Below are 6,429 nucleotides of genomic sequence, written 5' to 3' on the forward strand. Positions count from 1 at the left end.
ATTTTAGGACACATCTATCCACTAAGGGCTGCCTGGAGTAGGGTGGATATAAATGAAATCCTAGGGTAAAGCAACTAACGCAGTGTCCGGTAAGGCCTGGAAAATGCTGCTTTTGAGCAAGCTGGTCTTAAAATGAGCTGGGTGGATGCTGCCCTCCAGTGGCCAAATGTGTCCTTACAGTGTTTCACAGTTGAAGAGGAACAGGGAGCAAAACCAAAGGCCTCACCCTGACACCCTCTCCTGCTTCCATTTGCCCTGCTCCCAACAGGTCCCAGCTGGGTTATTCCTGGGATGGTGAGAGGGCTTGATCTGTGTCACAGAGGGACAGCAGAAGCAACTTGGCAGGAGAAAGACCATGGCTAGCATTTGCGGAGCTCTTACTTTGTGCTGACTCACGTCTCAAGCAATTGACATGCATTTAATCTCCACACATATTGTTATTATCCCCATTTTAAAAACCAGGAAACCAAGGCATAGAAATCTTAAGTTGGTGGCCAAGCTGGGATTTGAACCCAGTCTTGCTAATCTCCAGAAGCAGTGTTTCATTCACCTTACCAGCGGTTCTCCAACTTTGCTACGCCTAAGAATTGTTTACGGAGTTTGTCAAAGATGAGGAGTGCAGGGCTCTGTTCTCTGTGACTGAGTAGGTCTAAGAGGAGCAAAGACAACTGGGAATCTGTCCCCAGGACATTCTGGGTGGAATCCAGTAAGTGATCTGAAGGGGAGCAGAATATGCCAGCCAAAAATATGAACTGTAGGGGTTCAGGACATGCCACTTTGGCATGCGGATTATTTTGAGCTGAAGGCAATCAAGACCCAGTGGATTTAAGACAAACTTTTCCCTTTCCCTTAACTACCTAAAAGAATTTAGATAGAAGGCCTGGCCCAGAAAGAAAGCTATTACCAGAGGTAACTTTTTATCTGAAAGACCTATCTGTATGGGAGGGCAAACAGCTAATTACCAAACATCTGCTCTTCTTATCGTCTTGTGAATTGCCCTCCTCCCCTTTGAAGCCCTAGGCCCCTATCCCACTCCTTAGCTCATGATGGCATATAAGCCTCAACTGCCTGACCTCCCCTTGGGTCTCATGTTTTTATGGGGCTCCCATGCGTACATAATTAAATTTGTTTTTCTCCAGTTAATCTGTCTTATGTCAATTTAATTAATAGACCAGCCTAAAGAACCTTCTAGGAAAAATTTTTCCTCCCCTACAAATCGCAGCGGGTTCATAGGCCACACTTTGGGAAGCATTAGATTAAGATCTCATCATTACGAGGAGGGAGATTTTGTCTGGATAGAAGAAAGAACTTTCTAATAGGCATATATTCTGATTCAACTAATGTCTACATGCCAAGCATTTTGATAGGTGTCCTCACACACACAACCTCATTTCCACTCCTTGGTGACTCTTGGAGGCTGATGTCCCCAGCTTGCAGATGAGGGTGCCATGGTATGAACCTTCGAGAGAGAATGAGTCCCTCTTCTCCCTTCTTACTCCTAATTGGAGCTTCCTTTCATCTGGCATTCCACTGTGTGTTTACAGGGGGTCTCCCCTGATGCCACCCCAAAATAAGCCACATCAGCAGAAGGACTATTTTGGGCTGAAGGCAACTGAGAAGAAGCAGATATAAGAAAAGCTCTCTTCCTTCCTCCTATTTGCCTAAAAGCAGGACATAAATTTGTAAAGGTGTCCCCTTCCCCTCTCTACCAGGAAGTCCAGAAGTTTATCACTGGAGACAACTCTAGACCCTCATCAACCCAGAGATAGCAGAGGAATCTACATAACAAATTTTGTTACAACCAGCCCTTATCTACCATTAGTTCCCCTATATATCTGCCTTCCCACAATTGGCCACCCTAGAAACTCAAAGTCCTTTTCCTGAGTCTAGTTGCTTCTCTAAAACTTTATTGTTCTTTTGTTAAGCTCTTTATTGTTCTATGTAAGCCCAAGTTCTTTTTTTTTTTTTTTTTTTTTGTGAGGAAGATCAGCCCTGGGCTAACATCCATGCCTATCCTCCTCTTTTTTTGCTGAGGAAGACTGGCCCGGGGCTAACATCCATACCCATCTTCCTCCACTTTATATGGGACACCACCACAGCATGGCCTGACAGGCAGTGCATCGGTGCGTGCCTGGGATCCGAACCCGGGCCACCAGCATCTGAGCGCACGCACTTAACCGCTACGCCATGGGGCTGGCCCCTATGTAAGCCCAAGTTCTAACCAACATTTTGAGTTACTCAACTCCAAGTGTTCCCATGTGTATGCACGATGCACATGTTAATAAACTCCTGTTTGTTTCTCTCTTGTTAATTTGTCTTTTGTTAGTTTAATTTACAGGGCCCAGCAAATGAACCTAAGATGGGTAGAGGCAAAAAAGATTTTTTTCCTCCCTACACACCCACGGAAATTAAGCACCTTGACATTGTTGGGGACCTTTGCACTGTCTGGCAAGGGGCACAGAGTAAGAGCAGGATAATATTGTTGAGCTGACATGCCCCGTCTGCTGTGAACAGGCTTCAGTGAGAGTTTGGTGGGCCTAGGGAGGAGCTGCCCCAGGTGTCACTCAGGTGGCATCAGTCCTGGTGTGTGGAGCAGCCAATCCCCCGCAAAGGCCCTGAGGGGGAAGATGAGGTGTGTAACCAAGTCCTGGTCACCGTGGGGCTGCTTTTCAGGGGAGCCCGCAGAATGCTATCAAATCAGGACATATCCTCTGCAGGGAAGAGATCCTGTGCAGGAAAGCCCAGGGTTCCCGCAGGCCCTGAAGAAACAGAGCAGCAGGAAAACTCTGAGGCCGGCCGGGAGGAGGGAAGCCAGCCTTTTCACAATTGGGCCCTACTGCTGCTGCTGCTGCTGCTGCCCCCAGCTGAGGCCCTGGCCATCCTAACAGCTGAGTAAGGGCACGAAGTGAGATGGGACAGCCCTCTGGGGCAGTGGCCACAGGCCTGATGGTTTCCCAGGGTCAAGGCCTTGAGGGTCTTGGGGGCTTCCGCCTGAACCTTCAGTGATTTGGGCGCAACACAGACCTCGAGAGTGAGTCCTCCAGCCCTCTTTGTGGAACAAGGACCAAGCCCTCCAGTTTGAGAAACACTAAAGTGCAACGTGTGCAGATGTGAGCCTGGTGCTGAAAACTTTTTTTTTTCCTGGTGCAGCTAAATCTTGCTCCCTAAGAAATACAAACTATTACCAACAATTGTGGCAGAAGAATGCATGATGGCATGAAGGATGCTCAAAATTTAAGCCCGAAACAAGATATAAAGAAAATTGTAGGGTTGTATAGGGGAGGAAAAATATCTTTTCTTCTACCCTTCTAAGTTCTCGACTGGGGTCCTATAACAGAAGACAGATTCACCAGAGAAAAGCATCTGAATTCATATGACGTAAGTTTTAAGTGACACAGGAGCCTTTATGAGGAAATGAAGACCTGAGGAAGTGGTTAAACCTGAGCGCTTTTATATTAGGTTTGATGAAGAGTGGACAGTCGTGGAGAAATGGGATAGCACAAAGCGTGGGGGGAGCTGTAGTAAACTGGGGGACCCGGCGGGGCCTGCTCATTCAGGCCCCTTTCGGAGTCTCTCCGTCTTGGACATAAGGATGCTCCTTTCCTCCACACACAGGAGCGCCCCTCTCACATGAGTGCTTTATGACCTGCTCCAGGACAAGGTCAGAACGTCCTCCCTGCACATGCCATTTCTCAAATTCCTTCAGCTTAAAATATGCAATATGCCGGGTGCCATATTTTGGGGTAGTGTGTCCTGAACCCCATCATTTGAAAGCTCAGGCTCCAGAGTTTAGCTGCTTGTGTTCAACTCCAGTCTCTTCCCTTCCCAATTACATGACCTTGGACAACTTAATTAACTCTCTTAACTTCAGTTTCCTCACGGGGTTTAATAAAAACAACACAACTGGCCCAAAATGGAGTCACTTATGAAAGTCCCCTGTCACCAAACCAAGACTTAATTACAGTTGCGGCTTTTCTAGCAATGGAATCTTAAACCAGCCAATCAGCCAATCAGGAATCTCCTGGTCAGCACTAGTGAGGTCACCTGTCTGAGAGACTCCTGTCGTCCCCTAAGGAAAGTGACCTTGCAGTGACCAACCTGCTTTTTTCCCTAATACAACTTCCTTGTCCCACTCCCTTGTGCCTATAAAAGTCTCTCATTTTGTATAGCTCCTCGGAGCTCCTTTCTTTTTTTTTTTTTCAAATTTTAACCTTTTTTTTTTTTGAGGAAGATTGGCCCTGAGCTAACATCTGTTGCCAATCTTCCTTTTTTTTTCCTTTTTTCTCCCCAAAGCCCCAGTGCATAGTTGTATATCCTAGTTGTAGGTCTTCTAGTTCCTCTATGTGGGACGCTGCCTCAGCATGGCTTGATGAGCCGTGAGTAGGTCCGCGCCCAGGATCCGAACTGGCAAACCCTGGGTCACCGACGTGGAAGGTGCGAACTTAACCGCTAGGCCACCAGGCCCGCCCAGGGAGCTCTTTTCTTTTTCTTTTTTTTTTTTTTTTGTGAGGAAGACCAGCCCTGAGCTAACATCCGATGCCAATCCTCCTCTTTTTTGCTGAGGAAGACTGGCCCTGGGCTAACATCTGCGCCCATCTTCCTCCACTTTATATGGGACGCCACCACAGCATGGCCTAACAAGCGGTGCATCGGTGCGCCCCCGGGGTGTGAACCGGCGAACCCCGGGCCGCCACAGCAGAGCGCGTGCACTTAACCGCTTGCCCCACCAGGCTGGTCCTGCGGGAGCTCTATCTGTCAGATTGGATGCTGCCTGATTTGAATCAATTTTTGCTCAAATAAGCTTAAAATTTTTCATGGGCCTCAGTTTATCTTTTAACAATAGTAAATACATTCTATCCCAATATTGTGTTTATATATTGGTGAATGACAATATACAGGAAATAGATCCAAATATATAGGAAATACACCCAAAATGTACAGTGTTTATTTCTGAGTGGTGGTATCATGCTGACTAACTTTTTATTTATACTTTTCCAACTTCTCTCTTAGAAAAAGGGCCCTTTTGAAATAATAATTTAAAAATTAATCCTCTTTTCCACAGAAGCAACAGAAAATATTGCAGGCCACACAAACGGGTCACTTCTACAGTTCCTCACCATGGAGCAGCTTGGTTCAGAGGTGAGAGAGAGGGTTTCAGAGTCAAGCCTGGGTTCAAATCCCAGCTTGGCCACTTTCCTAAATTTCCCATTTCCTGATCTCTTTTCTATAATGGGAATAAGAATACCTCGGCGGGGTACCATCCCAAGAGGATGAAGTAAAATAACGGATGTGGAACGATCAGCCTGGACGGGCCCTGATTTCACTAATCATTTGCAACTTGCTCCAACAGACCAGAGGTAGGGGCTTGAAGGACCACCTACCCCCCCCACCCCCACCCCAGGGCAGTTTCTGTGTGCCTGGGGCTGGAAGGTTGTTCCATCCTTTGCAGCCCAGAAGGGTTAAATCTAGGTGGAAACCAGAAACGCTGGCCTCTAGCAGGCTCTTGCAGACTGTGGGGCCTGCGGGGGCTGCTGCCCGCTGTCCACGGGTCCCAGGCTCATGAGCTGGGGATCAGCCTGGAGAAGGCACTGGGGCTGCGGGCCACCGGGGACCTGTCCCTTCCCCCTAATGCCCCATCCATCCCCCTTGGGTCAGCTAGACTCCCAGGGCTCTGAGGTTTATATATATATACACACATACATTTTGTGTGTGTATAGACAGACAACATATATATATATACTTACGTGTGTAGTTATAAACACATCCACACACGTATATGGGCAGAGATGAGGAGACGGAGAGAAACTGGGGTTACAAAACAGCCCACATTTTAAGAGTATGCATTTAACAAATGAATGCATCACAAATCCCTGCAGGATAATTAGCATATTAATTCACTTACCATGGGCTCTGCGGTCTCATAATGGGCCTCAGATTTAAATTGTATGGTGACCTTTCCTTTGAATCTTGTCAAAGTATCTATAAGCATAGTGACGAGGACCAAGTCCAACCTGAGGCCCTGCCACATAGCCCTGTGGTCTCCCTGTGCCCTAGCCTGACCCAGGTCACATTCCTCCAGTGGGGATGGACCAACACCATGGCTGCGGTAGAGAGAGTGTGCATTTCTCAGTTTTTGCTGCCTCTGAAGTAGGGTCAGTAGCTTACAGTCCAGCAGCCTGGCTTGTTCCTCCTAGCTGACACCTGCATGTTCCTTGTTTTTAAAGTTTCAGGCCTAACTCTTCCCAAAGAACCTTCTCTACACGGTCTCCACAACGCATCTGCAGTCTGCTCCTTGAGCTGAGCCTAGAGTGATTCTCAAACTTTTTTTTTTTAATTGTGGTTAAATATATTTAACAAAATTTACCATTTTAAAGTGTAAGTTCTACAGCATTAAGTACATTAAGTGTTGGTTTGCACGTGCCTGTGTAC

This window comes from Ceratotherium simum, chromosome 24 (genome assembly GCF_057802395.1).
Source record: "Ceratotherium simum simum isolate JZ-2026a chromosome 24, ASM5780239v1, whole genome shotgun sequence".
NCBI classification, from domain to species: domain Eukaryota; kingdom Metazoa; phylum Chordata; class Mammalia; order Perissodactyla; family Rhinocerotidae; genus Ceratotherium; species Ceratotherium simum.